The 24,901-nt window shown below is 36.8% G+C and overlaps 1 long non-coding RNA gene across 1 annotated transcript; it reads left to right on the forward strand.

Annotated features, from left to right (window-relative positions):
- Positions 1-4,463: 4,463 nt before the first annotated feature.
- Positions 4,464-24,518, forward strand: LOC116536080. Its single transcript, XR_004262472.1, has 3 exons — positions 4,464-4,474; positions 17,431-17,435; positions 24,412-24,518. It is a non-coding gene; the product is annotated as an uncharacterized LOC116536080 (long non-coding RNA).
- Positions 24,519-24,901: the final 383 nt, after the last annotated feature.

A 24,901-nucleotide genomic window follows, 5' to 3' on the forward strand; every position in this document is an offset into this window, starting at 1 on the left:
CATAAAAATTTAGAAAAGTCAAACTAATGTATAGTGACAGAAATAAGGTCAGTAGTTGCTTGACAATGGAAAATAGAGGGGCAAGAAGGGAGAATTAAAACAGGGCACCTGAAAATTTTTGTGAGTGTTGGTTATGTTCACTATTTTGATCGTGGAGAGGATTCCACAAGTGTATACATAATTCAAAACTTATCAAAATTGTACGTTTAAAAGCATGCAGTTTCGTCTCTAGGCAGGAAGAGTAAAAAATAAAAATAAAAGTGTGCAGCTTTTTGTAGGTAATTTATACCTTAATAAACCTGTTAAAACAAAACAAGAAAACAAAGAGAACTAGAGAGAGTCATCCCTTTTTTTTTTTCACTTGGTTTGAGGAAAGATGCTGTAAGGTTCAGATGCTATAAAATACAATTTAATGAATAACAACTAAAAAATTATTTAATTGAAAAATACCATTTGAGTGTCAAATGACATTAAAAAATATTTTCTGGTAAAAATAAATTTTTCTTTAAGAGCTCTTGTAAATCAAAAATCACAATTTGAATAATCCGGTAGAGAAACAATGAGGCAAGGTGATGCTCAGGCAATTGCAGAAAAATACCAATAGAAAATAAGTACTTTAAAATGTACTCATCATCAATTATTAATAAACAAAATAAAATCACAACTAATTATGAGCTACCATTTAATCACTCTAAATAAAGTTTAATAATGTTTATTTTGGGTGAGGATATATGTAAATGGGCATTAATACTGTTTATTTAATTACATATTGATTCAACTTTCCTAGATGGTAATTTGTCCAACGTAAATTAACATTTTCCCTTCAATTTCCACCACTGTAAAGTAGCTCTATAGGTATGGTCACAAGAGTACATTAGTATATATGTGCAAGGATTGTTTTATTATTTTTAATGGTAAAAGCTATGAATAACTTTTCTGAAAATAGGTGACTGATTACATAAATTATAGTGTATTCATAAAATCAAATTCTAATAGACTTCAAAAAAATCAGAACCATCTATATACACAGGTGCAGAAATATTTTCACAATATGTTATGCAAAAACATTAGTTTATATAATAATCTGGATGGGACAATTACCTTCATATTATGTATTTATATACGAACATATTTTATGTATATATACACACCAAGTCTGTCTGTATATCTATCATCTATCTTGTATATTTCCTTGTGCATATGTGTGTATATATAATATTTATATTTTAGCATGCATATATTATCTAGCACAATGCATACATTGTTTGCAGTATGTTTCTCTGACAAGTGAGACAGGGAGCTGAATAGAACTTTTTTGTTTTACTTTATACTCTGTGTATTGTTTCCATTTTCTGTCATGAGCATTATTATTATTATAACAAAATATATTAATAAAATATTGTCAGATTTATTTTAATAAAGTTTTATATTAGATCAGTTACTTAAACATCATAATAAAAATCCAGAACTTCAAGTGTAACAGTCATCACTTTTAATGTACACTTGTGTAATTATTTTCACATTTGGAGAGCTACATTATCCTATTTTTTAAAATTTGTATCTACATGATATTCATCTCCTCCTTACATGTCTTTAGTCTGTATATATGTAAATGGATTTAATATTATCAGGTGTAAACCAATGTGCCACTGATTCTGAAAATATACATCTGCAGAGTTTTTCCATTATAATGAACTAATAGTAATGCCAAATTAGGTTTCCATGAATCAATAAAAATATAAAACATAAAATGTGTTATGCATTTTGCCCATATAGCCACAAGAAAATTTCAAAAGGTACAAATGACACATATATAAAATGACCAATATTCCACTGAATAAACTTTTCTGAAATTCTGAAGAATTTGATCAGAGCCATATGATTATCATTGGAACTATATTGGTGAAAATATGGAATCATAGCCTGGTGGAATGTGTCATTATGATAATATATACAATAGAGTAAATAAATGATATAAAACAAACTGGCTTATGACTTTAGCTGAAGAACCAGGCTAAATAATTTAAAATAGAACTTGAATGTTTGGGAGGAAAATGAGATCATTATCCAGATAATGTTAGAATAATACTTAGATAGCTAACTCGGTTCCCTAGTGCACCTTTTTGTTTAGTAGACAGCCTGTATGAAAAATGTCATAACATCATCAAAGGTGTACATCTGTTTTATGAATTGTGGAAAAAAATAAAACAGAAGACTCTGGAAGAGCATGAAAAAATAGAATACTTAAAGTAAGAAGAAAAAAAATAAATGCACAGTTTTGACACATAAGAGTTAAGCTTTTCTTTTCTTCTTAGTAATGAATAAAACATTGGAAGTTATACAAACCAAAACAGATACTAGAGGGAGAAGAAAATAAATTACTGGATCAAGTGTAGAGCACTTAATTAGTGACCTAGGGCTTGAATGTACTGGATAACTTTAGATTCATACCTGCTTGTGCTTTGCTTTTCTATTAGCCATGAAAAAAATATTGTGTTATGTACTTTAAAAATACAAAGTTACTATGTGAACATACTCTAGTTTAAAAGTGTAAGTTGTGAATAATATATTATTTTCATATGGTAGCAAAATGTATTTGAACTCAAATATTAATGCACCATACATTTTCAATACTAGGTGCTTGACTCTCCAGATAATATGTATGTAATTGTACTGAAGTTCCATTTAATCTTAACACTTTTTTATTTTAATTTGAATGATTGTTATAATCATCAATTTAATAAAGGTAGCTAATTTTTATTCCAAGATTCTCCTTTAATAACTTAAGGCCTAGTTATTTAAAAGGGTAGCACTCTGTATTAGTCCATTTTCATGCTGCTGATAAAGACATACCAGAGACTGGGAAGAAAAAGAGGTTTAATAGACTGACAGTTCCAAATGGTTGGGGAGGCCTCTCAATAATGGCAGAAGGCAAGGAGGAGCAAGCCACATCATACATGGATAGCAGCAAGCAAAGAGAGGGCTTGTGCAGGGAAACTCCTTTAAAACCATCAGATCTCATGAGACACATTCACTACCATGAGAACAGTGCAGTAAAGACCCTCTCCTATAATTCAGTCACCTTCCTACTGGGTTCCTCCCATGACACATGGAAATTGTGGGAGTTACAATTTAAGATGAGATTTGGGTGGGGACACAGTAAAACCATACAAATGTCAAGCAAAAAATAAATTAAATGTGATATATTGATTAATCATTTGTAATTTAAACTTGAAATGGCCCTCAGTCACTTCTCTGTTAGATTCAAAGTGCTCACTACGGTTATTGGAACCTGCTAAGGAACTACTTATTTGAAAAGAAAGCTAAGGTTCACAGGTAAATATGATCACACACTTGTGGGCTTTTGTTGTACATGTGCTATTTGCCTGAGGAATGAAAGAGGTTACAGGTATGTGTTTAAGATTATATTTTTTTCACTGATAATACCTTCTAAATGATATTGCCCTCTAATAAAAATTACTTTTTTTAGTTCATGGGTAACAATTTCTATATAAGTATCAGAAACAATTTTTCTTTTTCTTTTCAATTCAATTTTTTTTCCCATGGTGCTACAGAGAAACCAAAATATTTTTGTGGCTAAAGCTGGCTAGATGTGAGTGCTGATTCTTGTGACATGTCAAATTTTGGTCCAGTAATTCTAGAGTCTTATGCCATTTGGACCCATTATTTATTATTTATGTATTGCCAAAGTATCTCTAATGAGTCAAGAAAAAGTTATACAAAGAAGCGAAAGAAGACTACTAATTAACTTAATGAACTTAATGATGGTTTAACATATAAATATGTTAAAAATATATATATATATGGCAAATAGAGTTTCCTGAAGAATAAAAAGCATGTTTTCATGCTAGCTGTGGCAATACAGGTATTGTGTTAATTTGCAAGCTGATTTCTTAGTTTTGTCTGTTTACCCGCTCCGAGTCATTAAGACAAACTAGCTCCTACCTAATTGGCTGAAGTTGTTACATTGTGCTAGGTTTCTACTTTTGCCTCATGCTCTGCAGAACTTGACTAAGACTCCTCCCAAGTAGTCTTCTTGATACTGACAACACCCTTGAGCACAACTGCTGGCCCTATATGGGGAAACGTTTAAATTTCTCCCTCTTAACATTTTGCTTCCTGTGATACTTATAAGTTATCAATTTTTATGGAGTTTTTATTTTAAAAGTTTGTCTTAACTTTTTGTACTTTTCATTCTCACTGCTAACTCTGTGGTCAGGCTCCTACAACCCTTTTGTTTGAAATTTTAATTTTTTGTGGGTACATAGTAGGTATATATATTTATGGAGGACATGAGATGTTTTGACACAGGCATGCAATGTGAAATAAACACATTATGAAGAATGGGGTATCCATCCTACCAGGAATTTATCCATTGAGTTACAAACAATCCAATTATATACTCTTTTAAGTTATTTTAAAATCTACAGTTACTATTGTCTATAGTCACTCTGTTGTGCTATCAAATAATACATGTTATTTTCTCGACTTTTCTGTACCCATTGACCATCCCCACTGCCTCCTCAGCTCACTTTACTCTTCCCAGACTCTAGTAATAATCTTTCTATTCTCTATATCCATGAGTTCAATTGTTTTGGTTTTTAAATTACACAAATAAATGGGAACATGCAATAATTTTCTTTCTGTCCCTTGCTTAGTTAGCTTAACGTAATAATCTCCAGGTCCATCCCTGTTGTTACAGATGACCCAGTCTCATTCTTTTTTATGACTAAATAGTACTTCATTGTATATATCCACCAAATTTTTAAAAATCATTTATGTGCTGATGAACACTTGAGTTGCTTTCAAATCTTAGCTCTTGTAAACAGCTCTGCAACAAACATTGGAGTGCATGTATTTCTTTAATCTCGTTACTTGTTATTTGTCTGCTCATGTTTTGTTTTACTTCCTGGTTAAATCTTGGTAGGTTGTATGTAACTAGGAATTTGTCCATTTCTTCAAATTTTCCAATTTATTGACATAAAGTTGCTCATAGTAGCCACTAATGATCCTTTGAGTTTGTGCTGTGTCAGTTGTAATGTCTCCTTGGCTAAACGTTTGTCTATTTTGTTTAAATTTTCAAAAAACAACTTTTTGTTTCTTTGATCATTTGTATTTTCTTTATTTCAATGTCACTTATTTATGTTCTGACTTTTATTATTTATTTTATTCTACTAATTATGGGTATGGTTTGCTCTGGGTTTTTTTAAATTCTTTAAGCTGCATCATTAGATTATTTAAAGTTTTTCTTTTTTTTTAATCTAGGCACTTATACCCATAAAATTCCACCTTAGCACTGCTTTTTGTTGTATCCTTTAGGATTTGGTATATTGTTTTCATTAGCATTTGTTGCTAGATAGTACTCAATTTCTTTCTTCTTTATTGACTCATTGATAATTAAAGAGCATATTGTTTAATTATCATGTATTTGCATAGTTTCCAAAATTCCTTTAGTTATAAATTTATAGTTTTTTCTTTGTGGTCAGAGAAGATGCTTGATATCAATTTTTTTGATGTAACAAAACATATGGTCTATCATAAAGAATGATACAGGTGCCGAGAAAAAAATATATATTCTGCATCCATTGTATGAAATGCTTTGTAAATATCTATTAGATCCATTTGATCTATACCTCATATAAATTCTGATGATTCTTCATTGATTTTCTGCCTGGAAGAGCTATCCAATGATGAAAGTGCGGTGTTCGAAGTTTCCAGCTATTACTATATTATGGTCTATCTCTCTCTTTCTCTCGAATAATATTTCCTTTATGTATCAGAGTGCTCTACTGTTGGGTACATATGTATTCCCATTATTATATCTGCTTGCAAAATTGACCGCTTTATCATTATATAGTGACTATTTTGTCTCTTCTTATAGTTTTTGTTTCGAAATCTATTTTGTCTGATATAAATATGGTGGCTCCTACTCTTCATTGGTTTCCTTTGGCATGGATTATCTTTTTTCATCCCTTTATTTTCAGTTGATGTATGTCTTTATAGGTGAAATGTGTTTTTTTGTAGATAATAGATCAATGGGTCTTGTTTTCTTCATCCATTCAGCTAGGCTACAACTTTTAATTATAAGTTTAGTTCATTTACATTCAATGTTATTATCAATAAGTAAGGACCTACTCCTGCCATTTTGTCATTTTGTTTTCTGGTTGTTTTGTGGTCCTCTCTTTCTTTTTTATCATTCTTGTCTTCTTCTAGTGAAGATGGTTTTCTCTGGTGATATGATTTAGTTTCTTGCTCTTTATTTTTGGGTATTCATTGTATGAATTTTGGTTTTCAGTTACCATGAGGCTTACAAATACTACCTTATGAACCATTATTTTAAACTGATAACAAACTTAAACCTATTTATATAAACAAAAGAGCAGAAAGAAAATAAAAACTCTACTCCTTAACTTCATACCCCTGCTTTTTAACTTTTTGTTGTTTCTATTTATATTTATATCCAATACTGACTATATTTAGAAGTCATTGTAGTTGTTATTTTTGATTGGTTCCTTGTTTAGTGTTTCTATTTTGAATAAGAGTATACATACCACAGTTGCAGCTTTATAATACACTGTGATTTTCTGTGTACTTATGGTGCCAGTACTTTTTTTAACCTTTAAGTGATTATCCATTGTTCATGAACATCTTTTTCCTTCTGATTGAAGCATTGGTTTTAGCATTTCTGTTAGGACAGGTTTAGTATTGATGAAATCCCTCAGTTTCTGTTTGTGTGGAATAGTCGTTTTTTTTCTCCTTCATGTTTGAAGGATATTTTTGCCAGATACACTATTCTAGGGTAAAAGGTTTTTTTCCTTCATCAATTTAAATATGTCATGCCACTCCCTTCTGGCCTGTAAGTTTCCAGTGAAAAGTCTGATGCAGGATATATCCAAGCTCCACTGTATGTTATCCCTTTCTTTTCTCTTGCTGCTTTTAGGATCCTTTCTGAATCCCTGACTTTTGAGAATTTGATTATTAAATGCCTTGATGTAGTCTTCTTTGGGTTAAAACTGCTTGGTGGTCTATAACTTTATTGTACTTGGACATTGATATCTTTCTCTAGATTTGTGAACTTATCTGTTATTATCCCTTTGAATAAACTTTCTGCCCCATCCCTTTCTCTAACCCCCTTTTAAAACCTATTTTCCCATTTGGGGTTATTTTCCTTTTTTTGTATTTTTCCCCCTTTTTAAAATGATACTTTAAATTCTGGGATACATGTGCAGAATGTGCAGGACTGTCACATAGGTATACATGTACCATGGTGGTTTGCTGCACTCATCAACCCATCATCTACATTAGGTATTTATCCTAATGCTATCTCTCCCCTAACCCCCACTACCCAACAGGCCCCAATAGGTGATGTTCCCCTCCCTGTGTCCATGTGTTCTCATTGTTCAACTCTCACTTATGAGTAAGAACATGCAGTGTTTGGTCTTCTCTTCCAGTGTTAGTTTGCCGAGAATGATGACGGTTTCCAGCTTCACCCATTTCCCTTCAAAGGACATGAACTCATCCTTTTTTACGGCTGCATAGTATTCCATGGTGTGTATGTGCCACATTTTCTTTATCCAGTCTATCACTGACGGGCGTTTGGGTTGGTTCCAAGTCTTTGCTATTGTGAACAGAGCTGTAGTAAACATATATGTGCATGTGTCTTTATAGTGGAATTATTTATAATCCTTTGGGTATATACTCAGTAACGGGATTGCTGGGTCAAATGGTGTTTCTGTTACTAGATTCTTGAGGAATCGCCACACTGTCTCCCACAACGATTGAACTAACTTACACTCCCATCAACAGTGTAAAAGTGTTCCTATTTCTCCATATCCTCTCCAGCATCTGTTGTTTCCTGACATTTTAGTGATCATCATTCTAACTGGCATGAGATGGCATCTCATTGTGGTTTTGATTTGCATTTCTCTAATGACCAGTGATAATGAGCTCTTTTTTGTATTTATTACCTGCATAAATGTCTTCTTTTGAGAAGTGACTGTTCATATCCCTTCCCCTCTGGTCTTGGGCAGGTCCAGAAATGCTGTTCAAGGGTCAAGTTTTAGAGTCAGGTACTTCAGGAGACCACTTGATGCTATACCCCCATATGGTGATGTTTGTACCTAAGGTTAAAAACAAAGTACCCTTAACTTTTTCCTCAGCTTTTCTCAAACAGAAGTAGTCTTGCCCCATAGCCACCACAGTTAGTAATGTGCTAAGTCTCACCTGAAACCAACAAGTCTCAGAGGCTCACCAAAGCTCTTCATGTAGTACCTGGGTATGGCTGCTGGCTCTTCAGGGCCCAAGGACTCTTGAGTTATCAGGTAATAAATGCTGGCAGGACTGGGTTCTTCCCTTAAAGGCAGCCAGTTCACTCTGGCCCAGGGTGTGTCTAGAAATGTCAGCTGGGAGTTAAGGCCTGCAATGCGAGGCATCATGACTCTAACTAGTGTGGATCCTGCTGTGGCTGAGCTGGCATCCAAGATGCAAGACAAAGTCCTCCCAACTGTTCTCCCTCCTCTCCTCATGCAGAATGAAGGGGTCTCTTTTGGAGCTGCAAACTCTGAAGCCTGGGGTTAAAAGAGGGGTGATACCAGCACTCCCTTGGCTGCCCCATTTGATGTCTCATTCCCCCCACACCTGAGTCCACTATCTCAGTATTGTTTAGCCCTAGGATTCATCGAGGAGTTGCATATTTATGGTCTAGACTGCCTCTCAAGTTTACTTAGAGGCTGAGAGCACTCTGGCTCTCAGTGGCAAGTTTTGCACATACTCAATTTTGGACCACTGGGATTAATGACTTTTCTGTGGCTAGGGCTGGTTTAAATGTTTCCCCTGTGGGCAGACATCAGCTGTGTTTAATCTTGTTTTCCTTTCTGCTCTTACAGAACAGCACAGAGCTCTGTGACTCACAATTGTGTTTTTTCTCCCTCGGCACCCAGAAACACTCTCTGCAACACACCACTGTTGCCGGGGGATGAATGAGATGGTGTTGGTGATTCGGGAGTGTCTTCTACTACCTTTTCAGTGCCTCTTTCAAAGATAGGATGTTAAAACCAAATACTATGAGTGCTAACCTGACTCACCTGATTTTTGATTCTAAAGATTTTTTTTTTCGGTGTAGCTAGTTGTTAACTTGGTGTCCTTGCAGAGAGGATGATTGGTGGGGCTTTTTATTCTACATTCTTGCCATCTTGCTCTGCCTCCCAATCTGTAACCTTTACTTTTTTAATAGACCATTGGTATAGCTTTCTTTTTCTTTCTTTTCTTTCTTTCTTTTTTTTTAAAAATAGCTTTCTTATTGGTCTTCTAGTTTTTATTTATTTGTCTTACCTATTTCTGTATTGATTATGGGACTCCCTGTTCAACATTCTTCTGTAGATCTCCCATTACATCCTAAATTAAGTCTAGATACTTGTCACTCAAATTCATGTCTTGTCATGATATTGGCCAATTCGAATTTCTCTACCTTGCCTTTTTCTACTCTCATTACTTGCTAACAATCGAACCAAAATAGAATATTTAATACTACTCACTTATACTGTGTACACTTTCACTTCTGAAACTCCCATCACTCTTGTTCTTCCTACCTGGAAATGGCCAAAAACCTTTTCACTGCCACCTGTCAGACTTCTCTACATTCCGAAAGGCTTATATAAAATTGTACTATAAATTTTATGTATGAAATATACAAGATATTTTTCTCAAATCTTACCAACGAGCACAACTATTCTTCCTCAAATCTCCTAGATCTTGTATATTTTTAACAGCACTTATCATATTTTACCTTTTTATGTATTTGTATTACTTCGCTACATAGTATAACAACAATAATAGGTAACATTTATTGAGCAGTTAGTGTGTGCCAAGCAGTGGATTGAGAACTTTACACGGATTATTTTGCTTATTTTTACCAAATTTCTGTTATGCAGATCCTATTATTGTCACCACTTTAAAATGATGAAATATCAAGAAGTAAAATTGTAAATTAGATCCTGGTGAAACTGATTGTGTTCCTCTAGATGAGCATTGCATATTTGACTCATTTCTTCTAGAAATGTGACTACATTGAAAAGATGTATTCTTTCATATATACTCATGTATAATCCATTCAAATGAATAGGAGCCACATACCTCTGAATGAAAGTTTCTTCAGAATATACTTTGCATTTTATTTTTGATATTTCTTTTATAATTTGCCTTTAGATAATTCTTGCTAATTGATAAAGCAAACTACCTCTGTTATTTATAAGTGAACATTCTTTTTAATAGGGATGTATTCTGAAATTTGATGATTTCTCCATAGATTATTTAATTGACACTATGTATTATAAAATACATTTCAAGGCATTGCAGTTTAGGTAAGGCCTAATTAAGTAGGATACTTGACCTTAGGTAGTGACAGAAATAACTAATTCTTTTATGAGTATGTCTTTTGTCTTTATTTTTTCAAACATTCCGGATACTAAATCAATGGCATTCAAAAAAAATTATGAAAATAAGTACAAAATGTGTATTGTCAGTGTTGAATATTCTTCAATGAAAAAGCATCATCCTTAGTAATTTCATCACCCTAATAAAAAAATTGCAGGTAAATTTATAGCTAAATAAAATGGGATAGTTTATTAGTATTCTTTAGAATTCATATATTTTTTTCCATATAACATGTTACTTCTGAAAGCCACATTTTACAAATGGGAGGACAGGCACCTCCAGAGGTATAATAGGAGGTCCAGTGTGGTGGAGGTGATCAGGAGTAGACGTACTTTGAAGAAACTTTTAAAAGTTTCAAGTATTCACTGTCGATAACGGAAATTCCATGCCCATAAATGAAGCCAACCTAATCTGTCTTCTGAGTTTGTATTTGACTTCGCTTCCTCTCTGCTTTTAAGATCACTTTGACATTTTCAGTTGTTTTACAGGCTTTGAGGCTTTCAAACCAATTATTGAGCAGTAGAAAGACAAGTCTGGATTCACAGATATTCTCAGTGCCCTTGCAGCATGCAAACATTTAAGAAAGACATTTCTTATGGTAAGTGAATCAATTGACTTAAATGCTTCACTGAGGGTAAATTTCTTTTTATACTAGAAACAAATAATCATTTCCATTTTCTCTGTTTAATCTCGCTGTGCATAAGGTTCATCAGTCAAATGGGATTACTCAATCCTTTGAGTACCCACCTCATAGGATTGTTTCAAGGACTGATTCGAGAAGTTTTATTGAAGTGCCTGGCACACAGCAAGTCCTCATTATTGTGCCTTTTATAATACTAATAATTTGGGTGGATAGTTTACTTAGTGCCTCTTTGACAATGCAGTATTATATACTTCTTTTCTTTTTAACATTAACTTTGTTTTTACTCAAATCCTGCAATCCCTCAGACCAATGTACTACCCTTCTACATTCATCTCCAAATGACGGAGCACACTCTAAGTTCATACATATCCTACGATATTAGCTTAAAACTTCTTATTCCAGAATCTACAAAGAACGAAAACAGATTTACAAGAAAAAACAAACAAACCCATTTAAAAGTGGGCAAAGGATATAAACAGACACTTTTCAAAAGAAGACATATATGATGCCAACAAACATATGAAAAAAGGCTCATCATCTCTGGTCATTAGAGAAATGCAAATCAAAACCACATTGAGATACCATCTCATGCCAGTTGGAATGGTGATCATTAAAAAATCTGGAGGCAACAGATGCTGGAGAGGATGCGGAGAAATAAGAATATTTTTACACTGTTGGTGGGAGTGTAAATTAGTGTAACTATTGTTGAAGACAGTGTGGTGATTCCTCAACGACCTAGAAATAGAAATTCCATTTGACCCAGCAATCCCATTACTAGGTATATATCCAAAGGGTTATAAATCGTTCTATTATAAAGACACATGCACACATATGTTCATTGCAGCACTGTTTACAATAGCAAAGACCTGGAACCAACCCAATGCCCATCGAAGTTAGACTGGACAATGAAATTGTGGCACATATACACCATGGAATACTATGCAGCCATAAAAAATGATGAGTTCGTGCCCTTTGTAGGGACATGGATGAATCTGGAAACTATCATTCTCAGCAAACTGACACAAGAACAGAAAATCAAACACCGCATGTTCTCACTCATAGGCAGGTAATGAACAATGAGGACACAAGGACACAGGGAGGGGAACATCACACACTGGGGTCTGTTGGCAGGGAATAAGGGAGAGACAGTGGGGGGTAGGAAGGTTGGGGAGGGTTAACATGGGGAGAAATGTCAGATATAGGTAATGGGGGGATGGAGGCAGCAAACCACATTGCCATGTATGCACCTATGCAACAATCCTGCATGTTCTGCACATGTACCCCAGAACCTAAAGTGCAATAAAATATAAATAAATAAATAAATAAAACGTCTTATTCTTTGTCTCCCTGGATTTTGCTGTTTCCTCAAGCCTTCGATTTCTCAATTGCCTTTGTTTGGGAGCATTTGGCTGTAGATATATGCAGTTAACTGGCTTTGGTTCAGGATGTACTTTAGTCATTTTCTGACTGGATTTCTTACCTCTTAGACTCCAGTGAGATTCTCTCTTGGCCGATTCAGAACAGCTTTGATTTAAGCTCATCTGTGGATTTCATATGTAGACTGCTGGCACTTTCTGAATTTAAAATGAATTTGTTCATTGATACTGAACGTTTTACAGAGCTTAGTTAGTTCACTTGGCTTGAGTTTTGTTTTAATGAAATACACTTGGAGGATTCATTCCCCAGGAGGGCTAGTTAGCTTCATTGTACTCCCAGCAGAAGTCTGAGTTTCCAGCCCCTGGAGGCAAACTCTGTCATAAACTTTGTTGCAGACTGAGCCCCAGAGCCTGGTCATTGACAGAGCTCCTGAATATTTAGTATTAAACTGTCTCTTTCATTATATAACATATATACACTTGAGCCATGAAGAGGCAAAGAAGACCAAAGATCAATCTGAACTTGGTGAGACAATGTCTGCCAACTAGAACTAAGAACACATGCACTGTGTCAATATGAAAATGTAAACTTTTGATGAGATATTCTTTTTAACTAAAGAAAACTCCATGTTAAAACATGAATGCATGCAACTGAATATACTTGTTAATTTTTTCTCAATGTGTGTTTTACTCTTGCGAAGATAGCACTTTAATCCTAAATGAGCATGTAAGGTGTGACAGATCCTGTATCAGTTTTAATAACTGAAGCAAGTAGTAATAACTAGGTTATTGACATTTTTTACTCATCTTTTCAGCTATTGCTTCAAATTTGCTCAAATTATAATTGGAATTTTATAGTGTTTTATTTATATCATGTATTCTTCTTGTAATGATGTGGTAGTCTGGTTTCCGGAATCATGCAAATAGCTATAGATTTTGATTTTTCAAAATAAGAGTTTTAACGAATTCAGAATTTAAGCTTTTTTTGCGGAACTATATTTTCAAAATTCTGCATGTATTTTTATATCAAATAAGATTACCTCATTGTTAAAAGCCAAAATTAGTGTACCACAAGCTCCCTATATCTGTTTATAATCTTCTTACTACAAATAATGATATGACTTTTTGTTATTTAAATATAAAGTGAACAAATTATTTGTAAAATGTTGAAAATAAATATTAGCTCTTCATTATACATTTTATCTTTTCAATATTAAAATTGAGTTTGTTTAACCAGAAGATTATATAGATTCTCTATGTGTGTAATTCTCTCTTTTATTACTGAACTCTTAAAATGTATGATCTCTCCAGAAAAAAGTCAGCAGAAATGCACCCATTATGCTTTCCTTACTCTTCATGAGTGAAAATCTTTCCAACTGTATTTTCCCGTTGATCTGGTTCAAACTACCTAGAGGAAAACCTAAATGTCACAACTTACTTCTCTGCACTGTGCTGACAGCCTAAAATAAAGTGGTGACTAAGCAACTTCCTGTTTTCTCTTTATACCCCAATCGATCTCCTCTAGGACCTAGCATCTACATTATTTGAGTTAAAGGTCTTTAATCTCCTATTTCCCCACAGCAATCTACCAAGCCGCTCTTGTTTTTTTATGACACTGCTTTCATTATTCTTTTCTTTTTCTGCAAAAACGTTCAGCCCCACTTTACCACCCTCCCAACTTGTGATATGGGAACTTGGAACAAGATTAAAGTTCATGGACCTTGGCATTGAAGAATAATGTGAGACACAGATCATTGTCCCACAGAGAAAATCTTGATTTTTTTTCCTTACAAGCCAGAGATAGCCAAAATAGGTAGCATTTGGTTGAGCGTTTTTGGTAATATTTGATGGCATATTTAAGCTAGTTATTTCCTTAATTTTAGTGTTTTATTCGTTTCATTTTGACTTCATTTTCATATGTTAGAGTGCCTGCAAGTCAAACAAATAAAAAAAATTGGTATCTCTAAGAAAGTAGAGAATAAAATGTCCTTTGTGATATCATCTCATAATGATCATCAATCAAGGAAGACGCAGTGATCACCTTTGTTGCTTGGAGAGCCCCTGCAGTTCATAATATGAAAGTATATGAATGTTTAATGCGGGGAATCTTTGACGGCTTGGGTTTCTTTAAGATTGGATTTGTAATGATTAACACAATATACTAAGCATTCTCTTTACAATTTATGAAGATGAAAATAAAAATGAATAAACTATGGAAGCAATAATTACCAATATGGTGTCAGGAAATTTATGCTCACATATGACTTAGCTATGATGTGCTCTGGTTTCTTCAATATTGTAAACAGGCAAAACCACATCTTACCTTGTGTCCATTACCCTTTCCTTGTGTCTGTTGCCCTGCATTCCCCTGAAAACCAGTAAACTAGAAAGAACAGTGTACAACCTGCTGTCTATACTTTTTTTTTACCAGCCATTATTTAACCCAATGCAATCTAGCTCTTACTCCTCTGAACTGCTCTCACTAAAAAGGTCACCAACGACCACTTAGTTAATAGTTGAAGTAACATCTGGACTTAAGCTTTGCTCCATCATGCATTAGCTTTATGATCTTTGGCAATTTAGCTTTTTGTGCATTAGTTTTATTTTCTGTAAAACGGGAACAATAATAGTAACTACTCACAGTTTTTGTTGTTGTTGTTGTTTGTTTGTTTTTTAGATACAGGGTCTTATTTTGTTGCCCAGGCAGGCACGTGCAATAATAGTGGTGCAATTATTTGAGGCATTGTTAGTAGTGCAATCATAGCTCACTGCTGCCTCAAATTGCTGGGCTCAAGAGATCCACCCACATCAGCCTCCCATGCAGCAGAGACTACAAGCATATGCCACCTTAGCCAGCAACTTTTAAATTTTTTGTAGAGGCAGGGTCCACTGCTATCTTGCCCAGGCTGATCTCAAACTCCTAGGCTCAAGCGCTCCTCCTGTCTCAGTCTCCCAAAGTGCCTGATTACAGGTGTGATCACGGTTTTAATGTTAAGATTAAATATGATGATGTACATGTAGGACTTCACACCGTTTCTGACTCAATATGTTAGCAATTATTGTTCCTGACCTTTCTTGAACTTGCTGTGATGCTCCAAACTATTAAACCATTTCCTTTTTGAAACTCCTCTAGTTATCTTTTCTTTGTTTACATTAAACTACTGTTTTCTGCCACATTTTCTGTTTTTCTCATTGTTATGCATTTTTCTTGACGGCTTCTGTTTCTCCAACCATTTTGACATTACTATCAAGATAAATCTGCGTTAATATATTGGCTCTGCAACTTAAAAGTTTGATAAGCTTTAGGAGAGTTACTTAACCAATATTCAACATCCTTAAAGAAAAAAACTTTCAACCCAGAATTTTACATCTAGCCAAACTAAGCTTCATAAGCGAAGGAAAAATAAAATCTTTTGTGAACAAGCAAGCACTCAGAGATTTCATCACCACCAGGCCTGCTTTACAAGAGCTTCTGAAAGAACCACTACAAATAGAAAGGAACAACCAGTACCAACCTTTCTAAAAAATACCAAAAAATAAAGAACATCAACATAATTAAGAAATTGCATCAACTAATGGGCAAAACAGCCAGCTAACATTAAATGACAGTATCAAACACACATATATTGTTATTAATTCTAAATTTAAATCGACTAAATCCCCCAATCCAAAGACACAGACAGGCAAAAAAAGCCAAGACCCATTGGTATGCTACATCCAGATCCAATTCACATGCAAGGATACATAAAGACTCAAAACAAAGGGATGGTGAAAAATTTACCAACCAAATGGAGAGCTAAAATAAATAAATTGAAAGCAGGAGTTGCAATTTTTGCTGATAAAATAGATTTCAAAGCAACAAAGATCAAAAGAAGCAAAGAAGGATATTACATAAAGATAAAAGGATCAATGTAACAAGAAGAGCTAAAGATCCTAAACATATATGCACCCAATACAGAAATACCCAGATATATAAGACTTACAAAGAGACTTGGACCCCCACACAATAATAGCGGGAGACTTCAACATCAATATTAGATAGATCAATGAGACAGAATGTTAAAATCGATATCCAGGACTTGAAGTCAGATCTGGAACAAGTAGACTTAATTAACATTCATAAAGCTCTCCACTTTAAATACACAAAATATACACTCTTACCAGTACTATATCACACGTATTTACAGGTTTAAATGAAATAGTGGTTGGCTGCTTGTTAATTATTTTCTTCCCTCATTTTTTTTATGTCTCTATTATTAAACACAATTACAGGCATACCCAGTTTTAGACTGCATTCTAGCCCGGGCAATAAAGCAACACCCCTGTTCTCTCTCCCTCTTCCTCTTCCTCTTTCTTCCTTTCCTTTATTCTTTTTCTTTTCTTTTTTTATTCTTTTTCTTTCTTTCTCGCGTTCTTCCTCAAAAAAAAAGAGAGTTACTTAACCTTCCTGAACCTTTGTTTCTGCATCTGCAGAATGGGTATTTAACAGCACCCTCCTCCAAAATTTGTTATATAGATTATTAATCTACTAATAAATGTAACAAGTATTTATTGAGTGCTTACTCAGTGGCAAACATTGCTCTGGGTACAGCAGATACAGTCAGGTAGATACGACCTTTTTGTTTCATTAAGGAACTTGCAATCTAGTGTGGGGAAGAAACTGTAAGCAAATGTATAAGATAAATTAAGCTTGACATAAGGACTAAAAAGAAAGGAATCTGGTAATGTGCTAGAAAGTGGCTAGCACTCAATGCCAGCTGGTCAAAGTAGCCACAGGGTTTCTACCCTACAGAATCACAGAAGTGGAGCTGCCTAAGGCCTGAGGAGCCTACACTTTGCATCACCATGTCCAGGATGTGAGACATTGTGGGCGACGGAAGATCCGCCAGGGAGTCTTTGCCAGCAAGAGGGACCCAACCTGAAAGAGGGGATGGCCAGAAATAAAGAGAGACAGAAAAGCTAGGGTCTGGAGGACTGAAAAGGCAATGCCTAAACAGCGAATTTATTTTTGTCCAGGGTCTCAATATATACCTTAAGATCAAAGGTGTTTACACAATCAACAATAAGAGGAATGGAAATTTACAAAATATAAGATCACGAAAACAATCTTAAGCATGACATTCAAGGATCATAAAGGTGGGCAGGTGGTATGCTTTATCTGTTTTTACCAAAACACACTTGTGAATAACAGTACCTAAGAGTCACAAGCTAAGCCTTAAAGTCATTATCTAGGGTTCAAGGCAGTCATGCGGATAAAGTTAAACTTCTTGAAAAGTAAAGTCGTGACACAGATGCGATCCAAGATGGCCGTTTAGGAACAGCTCAGGATTGCAGCTCCCAGTGAAAGTGCAGAGGGTGAGTGGACGCCGCATTTTTATTGCCCACAGACTAGGAAATTCCTAGGCGGAGGAGCACCACAGGTCGCCAGTGTGGCTGTTTTGGCCGGCCTGGCTGTGCCAGCCGGCGCCGCTGCTTTGTCAGCGCCCCCGAGCAGCGGTTCTCCGTACAAAATACACCGGTCCGGGAGCCCTTTTGGCTGGCGATTGGAGCCACGAGAAGTCACCCATTCGTCTATTTAAAAAGGGGACAGAGCAGAGAACCAGGACAGTAGATTCCAGGGCAAAAAAAAACCAAAAGCACCACAAACCTCAGTGCCGCTTTTTAAGTCAGCGCAGTGAGTGGCCGCAGGGGAAAACAAACAGACCCCAGCGCCTCTTCAACAGGCGACTTAAAAAAGGCTCTGAGGCAGGGAGCCAGGTGATCAGGCTCGGCTGGTCCCACCCCCACAAAAGAACAGCAATCAGAAACTCTGGATTGAGAGTTTCACAGCAAGCGCAGCTGAACCAGGGATGGTCCAGCTTTGTGGGGGAGGGGCGTCCGCCATTAGCGAGGCAGCCCGCCACGACTGAGGTAGTCGGCCAATGCTGAGGCAGCCCGCCGTTGCCAAGGCAACCTGCCATTGCTGAAGCAGCCTGCCGTTGCTAAGGCAACCTGCCACAGCCGAGAGACTCTGCCTCAACAGAGGCGGGCCACCATCACCAAAGCAGTTCTAACTATACCCATATAAACAGGACTGCAGGGAAGTTCACTCGGCAGCTGGGCGGAGCCCACAGCAGCTCAGCAAAGCCTCTACAGGCAGACAGTGACTAGGCTGCCTCCTTGCTGGGCAGGGCAGGTCTGAAGGAAAAAAAAAGAAGGCAGCAGCATAACGGAAGCTCATAAATAAAGCCCTAAATCCCTGGGACAGAGCACCTGGGAACAAAAAGCAGTTTATGAGTTCTGCTGCAGCAGACCTAAATGTACCTGCCCAGCAGCTCTGAATCAACAATAGAGCTCACAGCTCACCATTTGAGCTCCTATAAAGAAGAGACCGTCTCCTCAAGCAGCTCCCTGACCCTATATATCCAAAGAGACACCTCATAAAGGAGAGATCAGATTGACATTAGACGGGTATCCTTCTGGGACAAAGATAGCAGAAGAAGAAAACTGGTAACAACCCTTACTGTTCAGCAGCTGCTGCAGGTGAACCCCAGGCAAGCAGGGCCTGCAGTGGACCTCAGCAGACCTACAGCAGAGGGGCCAGACTGTCAGAAGGAAAACCAAGAAACAGAAATAACCTCATCATCAACAAACAGAACATCAATCTGAAAGATTTGAGACCCAATCTGAAAGCCAGCAACTACAAAGTCAACAGGTGCATAAATCCTCAAAGATGGGAAGAAACCAGCACAAAAAGGATGAAAACACCCGAAACCAGAACACCTCTCCTCCTACAAGGGATCACAACTCCTCACCAGCAAAGGAACAAGGTTGGATGGAGAACGAGTGTGATGAAATGACAGAATCAGACTTCAGAAGGTGGGTAGTAAGAAACTTCTGTGAACTTAAAGAACATGTTCTAACCAAATGCAAAGAAAATAAGAACTTGAAAAAAGATTTGACAAATGCTAACAAGAATGGACAAAATAGAAAGGAATATAAGTGAATTGATGGAGCTGAATAACGCAACACGAGAACTTCACGAAGCATGCACAAGTATCAACAGCCGAATGGACCAAGCAGAAGAAAGGATATCAGAGGTCGAAGATCAACTCAATGAAATAAAACAGGAAGGCGAGACTGGAGAAAAAAGGGTAAAAAGGAATGAACAAAATCTCCAAGAAATGTGGGAATATGTGAAAAGACCTAATCTACGCTTGATAGTTGTATCTGAATGTGACGAAGAGAATGAATCCAAGCTGGAAAATACTCTTCAGGATATTATCCAGGAAAACTTCCCCAACCTAGCAAGGCAGGCAAACATTCAAGTCCAGGAAATACAGAGAACACCACAAAGATATTCGTCAAGAAGAGCAACCCCAAGGCACATAATCATCAGATTCACCAGGGTCGAAATGAAGGAGAAAATACTAAGGGCAGCCAGAGAGAAAGGTCGGGTTACCCATAAAGGGAAGCCCATCAGACTCACAGCAGATCTCTCAGCAGAAACCCTACAAGCCAGAAGAGAATGGGGGCCAATATTCAACATCCTTAAAGAAAAGAACTTTCAACCCAGAATCTCCTATCCAGCCAAACTAAGCTTCATAAGTGGAGGAAAAATAAAATCCTTTGGGAACATGCAAGTACTCAGAGATTTCGTCACCACCAGGCCAGCTCTACAAGAGCTCCTGAAAGAGGCTCTACACATATAAAGGAACAACAAGTACCAGCTCAACTAAAGGGCAAAATGGCACTAAAATTGCAGTATCAAATTCGCACATAACAATATTAACCCTAAATGTAAATGGACTAAATGCCCCAATCAAAAGACACAGATTGGCTAATTGGACAAAAAGCCAAAACCCATCAGTGTGCTGTATCCAGGAAACCCATCTCACATTCAAGGATACACAAAGACTCAAAATAAAGGGATGGAGGAAGATTTACCAAGCAAACGGAGAGCAAAAAAAGCAGGAGTTGCAATTCTCATCTCTGATAAATTAGACTTTAAAGCAACAAAGATCATAAGAGAAAAAGAGGGACATTATGTAATGGTAAAAGGATCAATGCAACAAAAAGAGCTAAGAATCCTAAATATATACGCACCCAATACAGGAGCACCCAGTTACATAAGGCAAGTTCTTAATGACTTACAAAGAGACTTAGACTCCCACACAATAATAGTGGGAGACTTTAACACCCCATTGTCAATATTAGATTAACCAGGCAGAAAATTAACAAGGGCATCCAGGACTTGAACTAAGACCTGGACCAAGCAAACCTAATAGACATTTACAGAACTCCCCACCCCAAATCCACAGAATATACATTCTTCTCAGACCACATCACACCTACTCTAAAATTGACCACATAATTGGGAGTAAATCACTCCTCAGCAAATGCAAAAGAACGGAAATCGTAACAAACAGTCTCTCAGACCACAGTGCAATCAAGTTAGAACTCAGTATTCAAAAACTAACCCAGAACCGCACAGCTTCATGGAAACTGAACAACTTGCTCTTGAATGTTGACTGGATAAACAATGAAATGAAGACAGAAATAAATATGTTCTTCGAAACCAACGAGAATGAAGACACAACATACCAGAATATCTGGGACACATTTAAAGCAGTCTCTAGAGGAAAATATATAGCAATAAGTGCCCACATGAGAAGCAAGAAGAGATCAAAAATTGACACCCTATCGTCAAAACTGAAAGAGCTAGAGGAGCAAGATCAAAAAAACTCAAAGTCTAGCAGAAGACAAGAAATAGCTAAGATCAGAGCAGAACTGAAGGAGATAGAGACACAAAAAAACCCTTCAACAAATCAATAAATCCAGGAGCAGGTTTTTTGAAAAGATCAACAAAATAGACAGACCACTAGCCAGATTAATAAAAAAGAAAAGAGAGAAGAACCAAATTGATAATAAAAAACGATAAAGGGGATATCACCACAGATTCCACAGAAATTCAAACCATCATCAGAGATTATTACAAACAACTCTATGCACATAAACTTATAAACCTGGAAGAAACAGATAAATTCCTGGACACTTGCCTCCTCCCAAGCCTAAACCAGGAAGAAGCCGAAACACTGAACAGACCCATAACAAGGTCTGAAGTTGAGGCAACAATTAAGAGCTTACCATCCAAAAAAAGCCCAGGTCCAGACGGGTTCACAGCTGAATTCTACCAGACATACAAAGAGGAGCTGGTACCATTCCTTCTGAAACTATGCCAAACAATACAAAAAGAGGGAATTCTTCCCAAATCATTTTATGAGTCCAACATCATCCTGGTTCCAAAACCCAGCAGAGACTCAACAAGAAAAGAAAACTTCAGGCCAATATCCATGATGAACATAGATGCAAAAACCTTCAATAAAATACTGACAAGCCGATTGCAACAGCACATCAAAAATCTTATCCACCATGATCAAGTAGGCTTCATCCCGAGGATGCAAGACTGGTTCAACATATGCAAGTCTATAAAGGTAATTCACCACATAAACAGAACCAAAGACAAAAACCACATGATTATCTTAATTGATGCAGAGAAGGCCTTTGACAAAATTCAACAGCCCTTTATGCTAAAAACCCTCAATAAGCTAGGTATTGATGGAACGTATCTCAAAATCATAAAAGCTATTTATGACAAACCAACAGCCAATATCATACTGAAGGGGCAAAAACTGGAAGCATTCCTCTTGAAATGTGGCACCAGACAAGGATGCCCGCTCTCACCACTGCTATTCAACATAGTATTAGAAGCTCTAGCCAGAGCAATCAGGCAAGAAAAAGAAGTAAAGGGCATTCAAATAGGAAAGGAGGAAGTCAAATTGTCTCTATTTGCAGACAACATGATTGTATATCTAGAAGACCCCATCGTCTCAGCCCCAAATCTCCTGAAGCTGATAAGCAAGTTCAGCAAAGTCTCAGGATACAAAATCAGTGTGCAAAAATCACATGCATTCCTCTACACCAATAACAGACTTAAAGAGAGCCAAATCAAGAACAAACTTCCATTCACAATTGCCACAAAGAGAATAAAATACCTAGGAATACAACTAACAAGGGAATGTAAAGGACCTCTTCAAGGAGAACTACAAGTCACTGCTCAATGAAATAAGAGAGGACACAAACAGATGGAGAAACATTCCATGTTCATGGTTAGGAAGAATCAATATTGTGAAAATGGCCATACTGCCCAAAGTAATTTACAGATTCAATGCTATCCCCATCAAGCTACCAATGACCTTCTTCGCAGAACTGGAAAAAACCACCTTAAACTTCCTATGGAACCAAAAGAGGGCCCGCATAGCCAAGTCAATTCTAAGCAAAAAGAACAAAGCAGGAGGCATCACACTACCAGACTTCAAACTATACTACAAGGCTACAGTAATCAAAACAGCATGGTACTGGCACCAAAACAGAGATATAGACCAATGGAACAGAACAGAGGTCTCAGAGGTACCACAACATATCTACAACCATCTGATCTTTGACAAACCACACAGAAACAAGCAATGGGGAAAGGATTCCCTGTTCAATAAATGGTGTTGGGAAAGCTGGCTAGCCATGTGCAGAAAGCAGAAACTGGACCCCTTCGTGACACCTCACACTAAAATTAACTCCAGTTGGATTAAAGACTTAAATGTAAGACCTAACACCGTATAAACCCTAGAAGAAAATCTAGGCAAAACCATTCAGGACATAGGTGTAGGCAAGGACTTCATGACCAAAACACCAAAAGCATTGACAACAAAAGCCAAAATAGACAAATGGGACCTAATCAAACTCCACAGCTTCTGCACAGCAAAAGAAACAGTCATTAGAGTGAATCGGCAACCAACAGAATGGGAAAAAATTTTTGCAGTTTACACATCTGACAAAGGGCTGACATCCAGAATTTACAAAGAACTAAAACAGATTTACAAGAAAAAAACTAACAAGCCCATTCAAAAGTGGGCAAAGGATATGAACAGACACTTTACAAAAGAAGACATACATGAGGCCAACAAACATATGAAACAATGCTCATCATCACTGGTCATCAGAGAAATGCAAATCAAAACTACATTGAGATACCATCTCACGCCGGTTAGAATGGCGATCATTAAAAAATCTGAAGACTACAGATGCTGGAGAGGATGTGGAGAAATAGGAACACTTTTGCACTGTTGGTGGGAGTGTAAATTAGTTCAACCATTGTGGAAGACAGAGTGGCGATTCCTCAAGGACCTAGAAATAGAAATTCCATTTGACCCAGCAATCCCATTACTGGGTATATATCCAAAGGATTACAAATCGTTCTACTATAAGGACACGTGCACACGAATGTTCATTGCAGCACTGTTTACAATAGCAAAGACCTGGAACCAACCCAAATGCCCATCGATGATAGACTGGATAGGGAAAATGTGGCACATATACACCATGGAATATTATGCAGCCATCAAAAATGATGAGTTTAGGTCCTTTGTAGAGACATGGATGAACCTGGAAACCATCATTCTCAGCAAACTGACAGAAGAGCAGGAGATCAAACACCACATGTTCTCACTCATAGGTGGGTGTTGAACAATGAGAACACATGGACACAGGGAGGGGAGCACTACACACTGGGGTCAGTTGGGGGGAAATAGGGGAGGGACAGTGGGGGTTGGGGAGCTGGGGAGAGATAGCAAGGGGAGAAATGCCAGATGTAGGTGATGGGGAGGAAGGCACAAATCACACTGCCACGTGTGTACCTATGCAACAATTTTGCATGTTCTTCACATGTACCCCAAAACCTAAAATGCAATAAAATGAATAAATGGGGAAAAAAAAAAAGAAAAGTAAAGTCGTAAAGGTCATGCAGAGGTCTAGTGGAGACATAATGTCTGACAAAAACACACGACCCTTGCCCAAGCATCATTGCAGTCAAAAGTAGAAACTTTTGTAACATCAGTCTTTTCTTAGTTCCTTCTTTCCCACAGCTCGACTGCCTCCAGCAGGAAACTGTGTTTGGGCTCAAGCTCACCGTCTGGTGAGGCCCATGCATTAGGGGGCCTTAAACAGGAGCGATCCCCACAAGACATGGAGTCAAAGGGGATTATTTTGGAGCTTTATGATTTAATGAGTGCCCTGTCAAGTTTCAGAGTTGCATGGGGCCTCTGGCCCCTTTGTTTTGTTTAATTTCTCCCATTTGGAAGGGGGACATTTACCCAATGCCTGTATTCCATTGTATCGTAAAAGTAACCAACTCTTTTTTTTTTTTTTACAGGCTCATAGGTAGAAGGGTTTTGCTTTGTATATAATGAGACTCCAGACTTCAATTTTGAGTTAATGCTGGAATGAGTTAAGACTTTGGGAGACTTTTGGGAATGCGTGATTGGTTTTAAAATGTCAGAGGACATGAGATATGGGAGGAACGAGGGGTGAAATGATATGGTTAGGTTCCATGTTCCCA

This window comes from Sapajus apella, unplaced genomic scaffold (assembly GCF_009761245.1).
Source record: "Sapajus apella isolate SASKATOON/1434 unplaced genomic scaffold, GSC_monkey_1.0 scaffold98, whole genome shotgun sequence".
NCBI lineage: Eukaryota > Metazoa > Chordata > Mammalia > Primates > Cebidae > Sapajus > Sapajus apella.